The sequence below is a fragment of the Apium graveolens genome, chromosome 9 (assembly GCF_009905375.1).
Source record: "Apium graveolens cultivar Ventura chromosome 9, ASM990537v1, whole genome shotgun sequence".
NCBI lineage: Eukaryota > Viridiplantae > Streptophyta > Magnoliopsida > Apiales > Apiaceae > Apium > Apium graveolens.
This window is the reverse complement of record NC_133655.1, coordinates 169,183,468-169,202,430: the sequence shown is the minus strand read 5'-3', so window position 1 is coordinate 169,202,430 and position 18,963 is coordinate 169,183,468.

Here is an 18,963-nt window from a genome sequence, read left to right as displayed (position 1 = left end):
ATAATATAAACCACTATTTTATTAACTCAAAAATTAAAGTAATAAAAAAGAGTTTGATAAATAGAGAGGACGTGGTTTATCTAATAATTATTTTAAAAGTAAACTTAAAAAATTATATAACATAGTGGTAGTGATATGAAATCTTTGAATAGGAGGTATGGTGTTCAATTCTTAGTAGATACCACAAATATACCTATTTTTAACAAAAATTGTGTGAACATGACATTTTCATAATTTTCCTAATATAAAAGGGTAAAATTATAATTTTATAGCCATTAAAATGGCTCAATTTGCCCCTAGTACTCTTTTAATATATAGAAGGAGATTTTCAACGAATTAAAGTTATTTGCCAATCTTATTTTAAAAAGGTATTGTGTACTTATTTTTCAAAACTTCCGGTTATAATACATGTTTGCGGGAAATGCAGTCCTTATTACCCACTAACTACCTGTTGTGGAATAAAAATTAGGGTGCGTTAGTAATTGATGTTAGGGTTTGTGAGTTTCGAACTTTAATGGCTGATCTCACGGTAGAGACTATCGGTCCTCGCGAGATGCCTACGTATCTCTATGTTGTAGAGAATCAAACCAAAAACATAGTTCTGAGTTGAGGGGTAGAGCCCTTTATATAAAGATGAGTCTATGGTTAGACTTTTGTTGGGAGACTTGGTACACAAATATCCTACTTAGAGGGTAATTAGGGTTCCTGTAAGGGAATAAATTCCAGATCATTCCTTGTAGAAATTTGTGTCTATTTTGGACACATGTCTCTGCTCTTCTAGCTGTATTGGGTCTAGTCTGTGAACAGCTCATGTTCGTGGACCTTGACGACCTCTGCTAGTGGGTTTTGACCGCTTGTGTGGCGCCCTCCAAACCCGGGTCAGAAGTTTGGGGTCCACACACACACCTTATTTATAACCTGCTTATAACAATAATAAAGATAATAATAATATGCAGTGACCCTACTTACCAACTACCAAGGATCGCAACAGGTTAAAGTATGCACACAAGCCAAACACATCTACTTATATTACAAACCGTTCAAATCTCAACCATTCAAACTCAAACTGAGCATTAAACATTATTACAAACTTTTACAAACTTAAATTGTTCCAAAAGAAACCTGCTAGCTTAACTCGATCAACCTGAACCCCTAACTCTCGCGCTGGACTGGGGATCTTCGCTACCAACTTGTTCCTTTTTAACTGGAAAGAATATGAACAACATCGCACAAATGAGCTAACTAGCTCAGCAAGTCACAATGACAAAACTGAGAATAATGATCATCAGGTGAATATGGTTATGCAATCAAGTGAACAATGAATTATGGTTTAGAATTGGATATTATACTTTTATTTTAAAAACCAAGGTTAGGCTGCTGATCAGTCACGCACTAACCCCGAGCAAAGCACACAACATTGCTCTAACTACTGGATCCAAGGTACACATTGGCCTAACTTGACCATTATATGGTCTGACCACGAATCTGGTCCATAATTTTATAAAAACAATCCAATTCTAGCATAATAACAGAATAAGCCATAATAAACAATAAACAGAATCATTAACAACATTGAATGTTTCATAATGAAATGGTTTCGGAGTTCATGAGGATCAATATGGCATTTTCAAAACTTAGCTGTTGGGTAATGAAAAAATTTGATAACAAAGGAATCAGTGTTTCAAGGTTTCAAGGATTTTGCCTTTCAAAGCATAGGATACAATGGTTTGAGTGTGTAGGTAATTCGATTCAGTGTTCGGTATTTAGTTTGTATGTATTTGTGGAGTAGTATCGTATATTTGAGGTTCATATTTGGGTATGCAATAATCAATGGCTTAGCAAGAATAAGGTTCATGGCTCAAGATCAAAACTGGAATCAGGGTTTAGGTTTCTGTGCTTCAAAGCACTTGCAAGATCAACAAAACTATCAAGTACTATAATATCTCGAGAAAGTTTAGAACACTTGCCTGGTATTAGCTTACTATCCTGCACTCGCTTCCAATCTCAACCGTCTTACTTCTCAACTACCTGTTTCCCTTTCCTACATCTTGCCTCTTCTGCTCACATATCATAAGCATCTATCAATAATCAACTCATACGATTCTATTCAACACATACTTCTATCTACCCTTCGTTTCACCCAAATCCGATTAACGGATTGAAAGTTACGCAATAATCAAGTAAACACCGAATATATAGACCGATAGTCAATCAACAAGTCACGTATAACACATAATACATCACGTAATCAATGATATATAATTTATAAAGAAGTCTCGGGTCATAAATAAGCTTTTGGTTATTTAAAATAATTTTTAAAACATTTTTCGGAATTAAAACAGGTCGTTGGATCAATTTCGGGTAAATAAACAGGGTTCGATTAGCCAATTCTGGCTTCGAAACAATTTTATAATAATTATCGAGCCTTGAAAATAATTTAGAATAATATTTTAAAGCTCGAAACTATTTTTCGGAATTTTTACATCATTTTTAAATAATTAAATCTAATTAAATAATTAATTAAAATCATTTAATAATTAATTAAATCAATTAATCAATTAATTTTTGAATTAATTGACCAATTAATCAATTAAAAATTAACTGAAATTAATTAACTAATTAATTCAGATTTATTTTTGAATTAAAAATAATTTTCGGAATTAAAATACAAATTTTTAGAATTTTCAGAAATTAAAAACGATTTTTTATAATAAAAATAAATAGAAAATATGATTTTTAAACATTTTTAAAACAGGTATCCAATTTTTGCAAAGTCTGGAAACTTCAGGGACCTAACTTCATCATCTCCAAAAGTACAGGGGCCTGTTTGCAATTTTGCAAACTCCCACCGTCGACTCGCCGGAGTGTGGCCGGAGAACACGATTCCGGCCACCTCAGGCCACCAAACTTTCTAGAATTAATCTACAGGTTACCAGCAACTTATACATGCAATCAAAATTCAATAATCATCCCTGTCCTGGCCGGAAAATGGCCAAGAACATCGCCGGTTTCCGGCGAACATCGTAAAACTTAAAAACACAACTACCTTCAATTCACTAATCCTCTGCTAATGAGCTATATACCAATCGATTGCAAATTTCATAAGGAACACAACCCACTATAAATCAACAGCTAATAACCCCTGACTCAAAACCCCCCAAATTTCAATCGAAAATATTCATACGGGTTATAAACCCTAATTTTGAAATTCGAAAATTAAACTCAAATTTGAACATGTTATTGAACTCCAAATAAGACGTATAATATATCAAAATCATCAGGAAAACAAGCTCTACAACATGCAATCATCAAATCATACAAACAACCATCCGAACAAAAAATCATATTTTTAATAAAAATAATTCGAAAATAAATAAAAATATATAAAATCAACCTTTGATTCTGCAGTAAAATAGGTTATGGAATCTGATAGAGCTATTCAAGACCTTCAAATCTGGTACTCGAGCTTTTCAAACAAAGATCAATAACACCTTCAAAAGTTGGTTTGATTCTTGGAACAGTTTATGAATATATGATTTTTCTCTATAAAATTATATAATTATCTGTCTGCAAATGATATTGATACGAAATAAAATATGGTAAAAGGCTATTTATATTTACGGAAAATTAGTATCCTGTTGGATCATTCCGTATATAAAACGGTACGTTTATTTATAAAAACTGATCCAAATGGTATCGGTTTTCGGGATAATTATCCAAATCAGTACAATTTGTACTGCGGTCATGGTCTCAGCGCCTGGTTACACGTACTACGAAGTGATAATTGTGATAGTTTAATAAAAAGCTCCCGTTTATCGAAAATACGAGTTTTATTGATTTACCGAAACGAATATTGTATCAAAAATGTTGCGCCGGGACCCGCGCAGGACAAACCGTACGCCGGATCGAAAAAGTCGAAATATGGAAAATGCTCGGAATATTAAAATTAGGTTAGGAAGGAGTTCTCGGAAGAGTTTCGGGTTCCAAAAACGTAGCAACGGGTGACGTCGGTTGATTCCCGTTTTTATAAAATAGATTTTAAATACCCGGAAAAAGATTTTATAATTTTCATATAATTTTTATAAATTCATAAATCAACATAAAAATAATTAGGAGGATATGACAATTATCTATATTTTATTTTGGACATATAAAAATTAAAATACTCAATTAATATTATTTTTGAATATCCAAATACAGATAACACTTACAATTAATTCACAGAATAGATACTGGACACATATAATAATTATTTAATAGCAAAAATAATTACACGATATATCCCGGATATTACATCCTTCCCCCCTTAAAATGATTCTGTCCTCAGAATCTCCTTAGAAAACAAATGAGGGTACTTTTCTCTCATATTACTTTCTAACTCCCAGGTTGACTCTTCAACCTTTGGGTTTCTCCACAATACCCTTACTAACTTTACTACTTTATTCCTCAATACTTTCTCTCTTTCCTCTAGAATCTCTATCGGGCTCTCTACATATGACAAATCTGCCTGAAGCTCTATTGGCTCATATTCTATTACATGCTTGGAGTCTGGATTGTACTTCTTAAGCATCGATACGTGAAAAATATTGTGAATGTGCTTCATGTGCGGTGGTAATGCCAATTCGTAAGCTACTTTGCCAACGCGCTTTAGGATCTCAAAAGGTCCGACATATCTTGGGCTTAGCTTCCCTTTCTTTCCAAACCTTGTTAGTCCTTTCCACGGTGATACTTTCAGTAATACCAAGCTTCCTTCTTCAAATTCCATGTCTTTCCTTGACTGGTCTGCGTATTTCCTCTGACGATCTTGTGCGGCTATCAATCTCTTCTAGATAATTTTAACAACTTCCTTTATTTGCTGTACCAGTTCAGGTCCAAGTATCTTGCGTTCTCCTACTTCATCCCAATATACTGGAGATCTGCATTTGCGTCCATAAAGGGCTTCATAGGGTGGCATCCCAATGCTGGCGTGATAACTGTTGTTATAAGCAAACTCTACCAGGGGTAAATGCTCGTCCCAATTTCCTTTGAAATCAATAGCACAAACGCGTAACATGTCCTCGATTGTCTGGATCGTTCTTTCACTTTGGCCGTCCGTCTGGGGGTGATAGGCCGTACTCATATTCAGTCTTGTTCCCAAACATTCTTGAAAACTCTTCCAAAATCTCGAGTTAAATCTTGGATCTCGATCAAATACGATAGACATAGGAACTCCATGACGAACTACGATTTCCTTCAGGTACATATGGACTAACTTGTCGAGCGAAAATCTTTCATTTATACGCAGAAAATGAGCTAACTTGGTAAGTCTATCCACTATAATCAAAATGGCATCATGATTAGCCCTTGTCCTTGGTAATCCAACTATAAAATCCATGGCAATATGTTTCCACTTCCACTCTGGAATCTCCAATGGCTGTAGCAATCCGCTTGGTCTCTGATGCTCTGCTTTAACTTTCTGACATGTATAATATTTGCTAACCCATTCCGCAATTTCCCTCTTCATGTCTGGCCACCAATAATTTTCCTTTAAATCTCTATACATCTTGGTACTTCCCGGATGGATGGAATATCTTGAACTATGCGCTTCTTGCAAAATTTCATTCTTCAGCTCCGTTACTAGTGGAATCCAAATTCTAGAAGAAAACCTCAAAATACCTTGATCATCCCTTTGTGTGCATAATTCTTCACCTACCAAACGATTTATATCTTGGTCCATTACATCTTCCTGACATTTCTTTATTTTCTCCAGCAACTCCGGCTGAAAAGTCATACTGTACACTTTCGCTTCTTCAGGCTTGCAAACTCTAATCTCCAATTCCAATCTCTGAAATTCCTTATATATCTCTTCAGGTACTGATAACTCATTTAACCTTTCCTTCCGACTAAACGCGTCCGCTACAACGTTCGCTTTACCGGGATGATAATTAATCGAGCAATCATAATCTTTGATCAATTCTAACCATCTCCTTTGCCTCATATTAAGTTCCTTCCGGGTGAATATATACTTCAAACTTTTGTGATCCGTATAAATCTCACACTTCTCTCCATAAAGGTAATGTCTCCAGATCTTCAAAGCAAATACTATGGCTGCTAGCTCCAAATCATGAGTAGGATACTTCTGTTCGTGTGGTTTCAATTACCTTAACGCATACACAATCACCTTGTCGTGCTGCATTAGAACACATCCTAATCCTTTGTGAGAAGCATCGCTATAAATTACGAAATTCCCTTGATCGTCTGGAAGTGACAAAACAGGTGCCGTGATTAATCGTCGCTTCAACTCCTGAAAACTTTCTTCGCACTTGTCGTTCCATATAAACTTTTCATTCTTCCGTGTAAGCTTTGTTAATGGTGTTGCAATTCTTGAGAAATTCTGGACGAATCGTCGATAATATCCTGCCAATCCCAAGAAACTTCTTACCTCGGTGGGTGTTCTCGGTCTCTCCCAATTCGTAATTGCCTCGATCTTTGCCGGATCCACTTTAATCCCTTCATTACTAACTATGTGTCCTAAGAACTGAACTTTCTGTAGCCAAAACTCACACTTCGAGAATTTAGCATATAACTTCTTTTTCCTTAAAATCTCCAAAGCTGTCCTTAAATGTTCCGCATGATCCTCTTCCGTCTTTGAATAGATCAAAATATTGTCTATAAATACAATAACGAACTTGTCCAAATATTCCTTGAAAATTCTGTTCATCAGGTCCATAAATGCTGCCGGGGCATTGGTCAATCCAAAAGACATTACTAAAAATTCATAATGTCCGTACCTTGTTCGGAAAGCTGTCTTTGGTATATCTTCTGGCTTGATCCTCAACTGATGATATCCCGATCTTAAATCAATTTTGGAGAAATACTTGGTTCCCTTCAATTGGTCAAACAAATCGTCAATTCTAGGTAACGGATACTTGTTCTTGATTGTAAGCTTGTTGAGCTCCCTATAGTCGATACACAGTCTCATGTTTCCATCTTTCTTCTTGACAAATAATACCGGAGCTCCCCACGGGGACATACTGGGTCTAATTACTCCTTTCTCCAATAGCTCTTGCAATTGCTTCGCTAACTCTTTCATCTCAACGGGCGCCATTCTGTACGGTGCCTTGGACACTGGTTCTGTTTCAGGTGCTAAGTCGATCGCAAATTCAATTTCTCTTTCTGGAAGAAGTGTAATAACCCCAATTTTTGAGGAATTTTGAAACCCTTATGAATAGTGTTTTTGCTGAATGAGAAAACTTTTCATGCCACGCTATGTAGGGGTTCTGTTATGGATATTCTGGGATTTTATTAGAACTCTATGAAGTATATAAGTGTATGTAAATATCGTCAGAACCCAATTCCGAACACTTTGGTTTTTCCCGGAAATCCATAAGATACGGAGAGAATTGAGTATAAGGTAACAGAATAAAAAGGATTTAAATTAAAGGATTATAATAGAGGATCATAAAAAGGAATATAATGTATTGAGAAAGGTTAAGGGAACCTAAGTAATAAGATCCCGGGTATGATCCTTCAAACGATAAACGAGAACGAAAGTTAAGCGAACCGTACAACAGATCAGCGGTCATTAGGCAAACGATTAGGAAGTTAATCAAAGGGATTAATGGGAGTGATGTCATCCAACCAATAGAAAGGAGACAAGGAAGGGAGGATGACATCATAAGGGTGACATAAGCATGACATGGAAGAAGGGAGGTGTGGTTGATTAAGGACCACACAAATTCAAGGGCAAGGTGGTAATTTGCTAAATCAAAAACAAAACCAAGCCAACCAACTAGCAAATCATTTCATCAAAAAAATCAAAAAATCAGCCAAGGCATTGTTCTTCATATTAGCTCTCGGCTTTTTGCCTTTTTCAAAGAAAAAAATTTCCAAAATCAAGATCCAAGCATCCTTAATTGGTAAGAAAATTCCCTAACCATCTTTATGCTTAGTTATGGCTATATCATGAGTTTAAGCCATTAATTCTTTCTCTAGCTTCTCCATTTAATCAATGAAGAAGACAATGAATAGTGTTTTCAAGTTTTTAACTTGAACTTTTTCTTGTTTTCTTGAAGATCCAAGCTTTCCTAAGGCTTCTCCAAGCTTCTTAAGGCTTCCTAGCTCCACCCACCAATCCAAGGAAGGTATACCATTTTCAAACCCTAGGTTCATATATATTATAAGGTGATTTTGATGAGTAGGATGTTATGGTATCTTGTTGTTATGATTAGAGTTTGAGATTTGGTATGGTAGTGAAATGAAATGGTAATTTTGTGGTTTTGATTTAAAGAAACTTAAGTATGATTAAAGTTAGGTTTAAGCATATGTATGAATGATTAAAAGTGAATTGGTTGGGATTGTTATGATGTGATAAGGATGGATGTTTGTTGTGTGTTGGATTTGAGGATGGTTTGGGTTGATCGTGGATGGTTTAAAAAATGGGAAATCGCGTAAACATAGCCGTCGTAACGTCCGATTTTCTTTGGACTGTTTTTGTGCATAGCATTAGGACCCGAGAACCCCCTGCTAGATTGTGACCACTGCCATGTTTAGATAGCTCATGTTACGAGCTTCGTTTTGATATGTAGTTCGTTCGATTCCGATTTACGGTTTAGGAGAAACGACCGTTTCAAGTAACGGCGTTTCACGAACGAAACTTTTCCCTCGCCTTACTTTGAAATGTAGGTTAAAGACCAAAAAGGGTTAATTAATGCATGAAACATTTATGGTAAGTGTTTTAGGCAGTTGGTAAGTCACTCGCGAAGGAATCGCTTTAAAACTCGTAAAGGTTAAATTATTAAAAATGGTGGAGCCGAGGGTACCCGAGTGACTTAAGCGAATCGGTGAGCGCAAAACAAGCGTTAGAATCTAAGTTAGTTAAAGTATAGGTTTACAAGTGATTTTGGTTTAATTCCAACTTACTTGTTGTTTATAGGTTATCAGACTCGTCCCGAGCCTTTCTCACCCCCAAGTCGCTCAGGCAAGTATTCTATCTGATACACTGTTGTTGTGATGTAAATGTATGTATATGCATTATCTTGTGATATTGCATAATTGTTATTTAGCAAATGTTGCGATATATTGTAGCATGTGATATGGTATATATGCATGCCTGTTTCATATTTTTGAAATATATATCTGTTGGTTCAGTTGATAATACCTATGCTAGAGGATAGCGGTATCTTGCATATACCCTTAGTATAGGGACCCAAAGGTGAAAATATTTTCTAAAACCGGGAGTCGAGGATCCCGAGTAATCTTGTATATATGGATATGGATATATATATATATATATGGTTATAGTTTTCCAAACTATTAATCGAATAAGGTTTATTCGATAACTTTAAACTTTATTTATTATTGAATATTATTTCGAATATTATTCGAAGGCGTATGACTTTTTATTTTATTTATTGAATATTATTTGAATATTCATTTGAGGATGTATGACTCCTTTATTTTATTTAATGAATATTATTTATAATATTCATTCGAGGTATTATGACTCAGCTTATTTTATTTATTGAATATTATTTGAATATTCATTTGAGGATGTATGACTCCTTTATTTTATTTAATGAATATTATTTATAATATTCATTCGAGGTATTATGACTCAGCTTATTTTATTTATTGAATATTATTTGAATATTCATTTGAGGATCTATGACTCCGATTATTTGCTGAGATATATTCTTTATTTTATTAAAGAATAAGATGTCAATAATCAAACTTATTTTTGATTATTCAAATAAAGATAATACTTTCATATAAGTATATCTTTGGTTATTTAATACTCGTTTCAAGTATAAGTTTTAATACTTCTACTTCAATTATTTTTATAAAGACTATTCTTTATGGGAATATTATTTAATTAATAATATTCAGATATTTTCTAATATTCTGGGGACTGATTTACTTCATTAAATCAGCCTTACTCCAAACACTCTTTAAAGTGTTTTCGAGTCTTCAAAATGATTTTTAAAAGTCAGAGCGGATCCCAAAACTCATTTTTATATTTAAGATCTTCCTTTTTAAAGGGGATTTAAATACTCGCTCAAAACCTGGGGAATCCGGCTCTGTGGTGTATTTTATATTCGCAACAAGGTTGCAGATTTGGTAAATGAATTGATTACTTGCCCAACGTTCGGGAAGTAAGCCCCTCTCATTGAGTCGGCATAAGCGACAGGCCGGGGTACGGTCTATTATTGTGTAAGTGGCTCAGTGGGAGTCCATCAAATGCATAAGTGGCTGAGTGGCAGTCCAGCATAGGTCTTAATTATGACCAGGGTGATGACCAGTGGGGAATTCGTCCATCTACTAGTAGAAAAGGTTACTTATTGGTATCTTTGCCTGATCAGCGAGATATCGGGTTTATGCCAAAATTCTTTTCCTTTCCAAAATTCATTGGATGTTTCAAACTCTGTTCATACTTTGCATAACAGAGATTCCAGGAAATGTTTAAAGGGATATATATATGTGGATATATATATATCGGGACTAAATAAAGTATCTCATAACTTTTTCATTCAATAATATTTCAAAGATTGAATCTATTCAAGTCTTATCTTGTGGTCTCATCAGTGGGATGAACTTTTGAAATTGATTATAACTTGAACGGTGGTAGTTCAAGTAGTATTTGGGAATGATATAAGTGTAGTGAAGTATTTGGTAACTTCATCTTCTAAACTTATATCTAATTAATAATTGTCTTATGAATGACAAAGATTTTCAGAAAAACGTTGAGACAAGGTTAGATATATGAGATCACCTTGCAACGATATTTTTTTTATATACAGTTATACACTGGGACTTGTGTATATTATGCATGGAAGAGGACTTCCAATATTTTGAAAAGTATATATGTATATATATACTGAATATTTTGCGACTTCATCGCATTAAGTTATCAACTTGGTTCATTTCTTTTGACCAAGACTTTCATGAGTATTATGAGTAGACTCATATACTGTAAATAATTATGCATATTATTTTGGTGGGCTTGCTGCTCACCCTTGCTTTCTTCTTTCATCACACAACATCAGATAGACAAGATGAACCGGACCAAGCTCCCGATTCGCAAGAGGTTAGAAAACGTTCGGCAGTCTTCTGGAAGCGTTGATGCTGCTGTAGCTGAGGTAGGAACTACCAATAGGCTAGGCTTTCAACTTTTGATGTACCAGACTTATGTATAATATGAATTGTAATAATGGCAAATAAAATGTAAATCTATTCAGAAAACCTTTTAAGGTGTATTGGCAGAAAATTGTGGAATATAATTACTTGTGGTTATATTTTTTTTTTGATGTTCATCTCTGAGACTATAACGGATTGTGGTGTGTGTTAGTGTGGGGTCACAGCATAAGGTTATTTTTATTAAGTAAGTGAAGTGGTATTGTGGAATGAAAGACCGTGACGACCCGGATCCCCGACCTCGGATCTGGGGGTGTTACAGAAATGGTATCAGAGCCAAGCGTTATAAACCTCAGAGATGATGGGACGTTAAGATAATAAGTTCACTAAGATAATAAGAACTCTTGCCAAGTTCATAGTCGGGCTACCTAACGTAGCACTGACAGTTAAAACCCTTATGGGAACCCTTATAGGTATCGTGATAGTAACATAGTTTGTTCTCGTATAGGGCAGCGGAGCACCAAACCTTGAGGTTCAGGAGCATCAGCATGAGGATGTTTTATTACAAGTTGGAGATCAAATTGTGAATCCGATGGAGTACCCTAATGAGGGACCGGATGAGGTTCAGCTAGAGAATGCTGCGGTTGAGGATGTTATTCCGGAAAGGATTGTGGCTGAGGAGGATCTCATGGAGGATCCTGATGAGAATGAAGAGAGGACCGTTGAGGAACAGATGACCGTAGTCAGGGCGACTACCAGAGCAAGAATGGCCGCGAGGGTGGCCCTAGAGAATGAAGAGTTACCAAGGGCACAAAAGTTAATGAGGGCAGAAGGAGTGGGGCCTTCCACGACCCCAATTATACCAGTATCAGACCCTCTTCCAGAGGCTCCTGTAGACCTCCATGAGGTTCCACCAATTCCTGTTCCCTCCCCTGTACAGAGCCCAGCACATACTGAGGAAATGCCACCTTTATCCCCTGCACCATTGTCACCTGATACCGTGCTTGGTTATCCATTTGGATCTCCTGGGTCTGCACCACCTGTTCCCCATGGACTGCTAGATGCTACCACTCAGGCTTCTCTTATCGCTGATTATCATATGACTTTGGGTGGCCTGTCAGAGGCCCGGAATGTTAGGAGTGATCTGTTGGATCGACTTACTGCACCAAGGATTGAGGGTGGGATACTTCCGGCAGGATTAGCGTATAGCATGGAAAGGATTGAGGCTACCACCCGTGTTACAGCTAGAGGCCATCTTGAGGGTCAGGTTGATCCAGCTCTACTTGCGACTATCTTAGACCTCATCACCTCTGTGATGGAACAGGTTAGGGATGTTGTGCGTGCTCGCACCTCTTAATCCATGGTAGTGTGCAGAGCCAGAGCAATCAAACAAGGGTCTCATGTAGCACCGCTTTTGGATGATTAGCCTAAGTTATGAATGATTAGTATTAATGACGAGATGACTATTTATGGTAGTACTTTTGGGATAGGAGCGATAAGTTCATATGATGTAATCCTCTTTAATATGTTCAGTTGTTGTACCCTCGAACAAATGGTTATGTATATATTCGTTAATTTCAGTTCAGATCAGTTTGATTGTGATAAATCACATTGTTAATTGCTCTATTAACACTTAAGAGAGTGTCATGAAGTTTATCGAACTTAAGAATTCATAATTTGCAATCGTGCAAGGACTAAACGAGGGGAAGACTTAAGCAAAGTAAGTAAGACAAATATCCAGAGACTCTCAAAATTTTCCAAGTAATATGCCCCACAAGGAATAAGATTAGGGGCAAACCTTGAATGTGATAATCAGGGAGGTCGCAATTAAGATATAAGGAACCCAGAATATAATAAAGTGGAAAATGAGGATTTTAACGTATAAGATAACCCCAAGTATGGGGAGTAGGAAGAAATATTTAGACTGAGAAAACAAAAGTCGAGCGAGATAAGGAGACCCGAGACGGTACTCCTATATGGAAATTCATGGACCTGTCTAAAAAGAACTTAGACTATTATCCCCAACCACCACCTTGAGGAAACAATGCGGTAGGAAATTCTTTCATGACCTTTAAGTCGCTAAGCTCTCAGAGTTCCAAGGAACAGGTTGACCCAGTCGAGGCAAGAGCCTGGCTAAAGGAAATAGATGAATCATTTGAGATTCTAAATGATTGACGAACCACAAAAGACTGTTTTTGTCACTTACCCTCCTAAGAGAGAGACCACCTGCTGGTGAAAGACCAAGAAAGGCATGGAGCCAGAGGTTATAATAAACTGATTAAAGTTTAGTCAATTGTTTTCGGGAAGGTAATTCCCAAGGTTATGGAGATAGTGTAAAAGCTTTAGAGCCAGAACAAAGGCGGACGAGTATGATGAATTATGAATCTAAGTTGTAAAAAGTTGTCAAGATTCGTTCTGAGAGCACGAATCCAGAATGACGGGATATTTGAAATCAATGCTTATGTTGTGTTTGTTCATGAAATAATGATAAGAGAAAGAAAAATAATAAGAAACTGAAGTGGAAAGGAATATAAAGGCAATAGAGTTTGAAGTATGATAAGGGAGTTGGGTATAAGGAAACCCTAAAGACTCGTAGCAATAGATATAGAAAAGTATGCATTCGTAAGGATGAGGGTGATTCACCATGAGTTAAAGTTGATGGCGGAAGGCATAAGAGATATATATAGTTTACCCCCTGTAAGTTGGGGGGATTTGAGGAAACCTTGAGATAGTTTGAAGGATAAATAATGAGACGCGGATAGACTGAGGAGACAAGGAAGTAAGAAATTAGGAAAATTGGATGAAGGAAGTGACCTTCAAGAATGAGAAGTGTAAGACCGGTGGCTTGATACCCAGAAAGGGAGACGCCAGGTATGAGAGATATCCCAACATTGAGGTGACTGTTGAGATAAACAATAAAAGTAAATAAGGAATTATTAAGAAGAAGTTCATGTTGAACACGACCAATATCTTCCAGAACATCCTTGTTATCGTTACCAAATTAGGCAAGACAAGCGGATAACCGTTGTTATCTTTTGGAGGCCATATTTATTAACCTCATTTTGAATACAGATGTTATTGTGAAATTAGGCATTTACTATCGAGGTGGGAATGATTGAATAAGATACCCATATCAGGGATATATGACCTTATTTATCCATGGAAGGATGCAGGTACCTTTTAAAGATGGAATTAAGGATAGAACATCGGTAACTTAAAATGAATCCTAGGGGAATGCATAAAGGTTGGCATTTCACCCTTAATAGGGATAGTATGAGTTTTGACAGTATGAATTGGAAAGGGTTAAGGTAGTAACAACCTTTAAGGATCAATGGAGAAATTTTTTCAGAAGTATATAGACTATGATTCTGGTATTAGTATATGGTATTTTGATATGCCCTGTATCTAGGGAATACAGGAAGAACGATTGAAGGATAACCTTAGAGGTTTACAAGGAGAAAGGTAATATTCAAAATTCTCAAGAATAAAAATGTTGATAAAGGAAATATGACGTAATTATGATGTTGCCAAGTGGGGCACGTGTTAAACCATGAGAAAGTATGGATCGAACCAGTAATGGTCGAAATTGTTCAGGGCAATTAGGACTTAAGATAAAAGATGTTCTAAGTATAATTGAGAGTCAGTCGTGACAGTGATTAACCTCTAAAGACTGAGGCAATAACTTATGGAAAAATGGTGATTTTTTTTTTACTTATCAGATTTTAATGAAAACATCTTCACATACGCTGTGATGGAAATGAGGTAGAAAATTTAGTTGAAGGTGGTTAAAAGACGTTGATTATAAGGAACTATTACTATCAGGAAAGGCCAAAGAGGTGGCCGACACTTTAAAGGTAAGTGGATAATTATAGGCGCGTGTGCCAAAAGAATACAGTGATGATGGTTAGAAATGTGAAGGTTAAATTATGGTTTGGAAGATTGACATTCCTTCTGATGACGGTGCAATACCCAACCGTAATAGTAGTAGGTAAAGGTTTAATTCGTGTAATCGCCATGAACGGGCTATCTATCTTAGGAGGTCCTATCTGGGGATAAGCCAGGACCATGTTTCCAAAAGGACTAAACGAACCTTTGAGTTAAGTCTTCTATCGAAGGCATATGATTAAAAATGGTATTAGCCTGCTATCGTTGCTTTGAGCGAAACTCTTCTGCAATTTGATCTGCTTCATGTCATGTATGTATGTCAGAATCAGGAGTGTTCTTCATGAATCGTGAATGGTGATTATGTTACCTCCTTAGAAGGATTGATACGACATGTATGGACTCCGTATGGTTAGCTATTAAGATTTCATGGAATGTGAATGACGACAGTAGGTCAGTGGTGGACCATAGTAAGGCAGCAATGATTCTGCGAGTATCGAGCTGATTACAACCGTGAGAGTTGTATTGGAATGGGTGTTGAGATTGAGTACCACTAATCGGGTCGTGGTAGTGTATAAGTTATCATCGATAGACTAATTAAGTAGAGTGTCTACCTAGTGAATCATTATTCTTTCTTATCAATAGGGAGTCGTATTATTATACGAGGAAGGTTGCGGTGCAAGCATAGAATTCAAGTAACGATGATGTCTAGAATGAGATCCCAGATTCGATTTTCGATGTCGAGGGAGTTCCAAAGGTAATTGTGTATAAGCTCGAGGAAGAGCATGGGTCCATAGAATGATGGACGGGATAGCGAAAATATTTAGGCACGTGAAATGCGATGCTATAACACTTGATGTTGATATAAATACATATATGTTTTGTTCTTCTATGACAAACCTCTATACTTCAGAGGTAGATTCCAAGCCAGATATTTTATGGCAATAAAATTTTTATGAATATACAATTCTCTTCAATTCGTTCTTTTCTCTTCTTTCATTTCATATAAACTGAGAAGAACAACCCTTCCAGAAGGGGAGGTATTGCCGAATGACTATCTATCTGTGTGATAGAAGCCTAGTAGGATACCATCTATTGTTTAATTGCTTGTCAAGTACTAAAGGCTGGCCACCTTCTGTACTAACTATGCGATATAACAAGTGTTCATGATCATAGTGATCTCTCAACAAATTCCTTTAATTCTATTTGATTGATCAAATTTTGGAAAATAGAAACAGCTGAAAAAAGGAGTAATAAAGTGGTGGTAGTATGCGGAATGGGAACACATTCGTGATACTAAGGTTGACGTGGTTATTAAAGGGTTATAGAACGCTAGCGAGCAAAAGTATGACCAGTATAATATTAGGAACGAAAGGTGATAGCGATTACGAACTGGAAAAGAATGGGTATTGAGGAGCAAGAGCTCTAATGATTGGAAGCTATGATGAGAGTCTGTGCAATAGACTTGAAAGAAATTGGAATGATCACTTAATTCGGATTGAGTTATCTTACGACAATAGATCATATGTCATTATCGAGATGTCGCCTTATGAGATCCTTGAGGGGAAGACAATTTCGATCTCCCTTATGTTAGGATGAAGTTGTAGAGCGCAAGATGCTCGGACCCGCAGTAGTCCAAAGGACCAAGGATATGATAGATCTAATCAGAGGACGGCTGGTAGTAGCCCAAGATGGACATGATAAGTATGTTGATTTGACACGAAAGGATAAAGAGTATGAAATAGGGGACCTAGTAATGTTATAGGTATCCCTTGGAAAGGATTGATGAGGTTCGGAAAGAAAGGAAAGCTAAGTCTACAATTTGTTGGACCCTTGGATATATTAAGACGTTTGGGAAGTTAGCATATGAGCTAGCCTTAACCCAGAACCTGTAGCAAGTTCGTAACGTGTTTCACGTATCAATGTTAAGGAAGTGTAATTTAGATGCCAGATAAATCGAGGCATATGAGCGCATAGATATGCAACCCGACGTAACCTATATGGAGCAACCAGGAAGGGTTATAGAGTAAAAAGGGACAAGTGCTTAGGAGAAGGATTATCAAACTAGGCAGAGTTTGGTGGTAGAACCACAATGTGGGAAAATTGACTCGAGAGTTAGAAAGTGTGATGCTAAGAAAGTGTCCCCATTTGTTTTCTATCTGATTCCGGGACGGAATCCTTTTAAGGAGGGGAGACTGTAATAACCCCAATTTTTGAGGAATTTTGAAACCCTTATGAATAGTGTTTTTGCTGAATGAGAAAACTTTTCATGCCACGCTATGTAGGGGTTCTGTTATGGATATTCTGGGATTTTATTAGAACTCTATGAAGTATATAAGTGTATGTAAATATCGTCAGAACCCAATTCCGAACACTTTGGTTTTTCCCGGAAATCCATAAGATACGGAGAGAATTGAGTATAAGGTAACAGAATAAAAAGGATTTAAATTAAAGGATTATAATAGAGGATCATAAAAAGGAATATAATGTATTGAGAAAGGTTAAGGGAACCTAAGTAATAAGATCCCGGGTATGATCCTTCAAACGATAAACGAGAACGAAAGTTAAGCGAACCGTACAACAGATCAGCGGTCATTAGGCAAACGATTAGGAAGTTAATCAAAGGGATTAATGGGAGTGATGTCATCCAACCAATAGAAAGGAGACAAGGAAGGGAGGATGACATCATAAGGGTGACATAAGCATGACATGGAAGAAGGGAGGTGTGGTTGATTAAGGACCACACAAATTCAAGGGCAAGGTGGTAATTTGCTAAATCAAAAACAAAACCAAGCCAACCAACTAGCAAATCATTTCATCAAAAAAATCAAAAAATCAGCCAAGGCATTGTTCTTCATATTAGCTCTCGGCTTTTTGCCTTTTTCAAAGAAAAAAATTTCCAAAATCAAGATCCAAGCATCCTTAATTGGTAAGAAAATTCCCTAACCATCTTTATGCTTAGTTATGGCTATATCATGAGTTTAAGCCATTAATTCTTTCTCTAGCTTCTCCATTTAATCAATGAAGAAGACAATGAATAGTGTTTTTAAGTTTTTAACTTGAACTTTTTCTTGTTTTCTTGAAGATCCAAGCTTTCCTAAGGCTTCTCCAAGCTTCTTAAGGCTTCCTAGCTCCACCCACCAATCCAAGGAAGGTATACCATTTTCAAACCCTAGGTTCATATATATTATAAGGTGATTTTGATGAGTAGGATGTTATGGTATCTTGTTGTTATGATTAGAGTTTGAGATTTGGTATGGTAGTGAAATGAAATGGTAATTTTGTGGTTTTGATTTAAAGAAACTTAAGTATGATTAAAGTTAGGTTTAAGCATATGTATGAATGATTAAAAGTGAATTGGTTGGGATTGTTATGATGTGATAAGGATGGATGTTTGTTGTGTGTTGGATTTGAGGATGGTTTGGGTTGATCGTGGATGGTTTAAAAAATGGGAAATCGCGTAAACATAGCCGTCGTAACGTCCGATTTTCTTTGGACTGTTTTTGTGCATAGCATTAGGACCCGAGAACCCCCTGCTAGATTGTGACCACTGCCATGTTTAGATAGCTCATGTTACGAGCTTCGTTTTGATATGTAGTTCGTTCGATTCCGATTTACGGTTTAGGAGAAACGACCGTTTCAAGTAACGGCGTTTCACGAACGAAACTTTTCCCTCGCCTTACTTTGAAATGTAGGTTAAAGACCAAAAAGGGTTAATTAATGCATGAAACATTTATGGTAAGTGTTTTAGGCAGTTGGTAAGTCACTCGCGAAGGAATCGCTTTAAAACTCGTAAAGGTTAAATTATTAAAAATGGTGGAGCCGAGGGTACCCGAGTGACTTAAGCGAATCGGTGAGCGCAAAACAAGCGTTAGAATCTAAGTTAGTTAAAGTATAGGTTTACAAGTGATTTTGGTTTAATTCCAACTTACTTGTTGTTTATAGGTTATCAGACTCGTCCCGAACCTT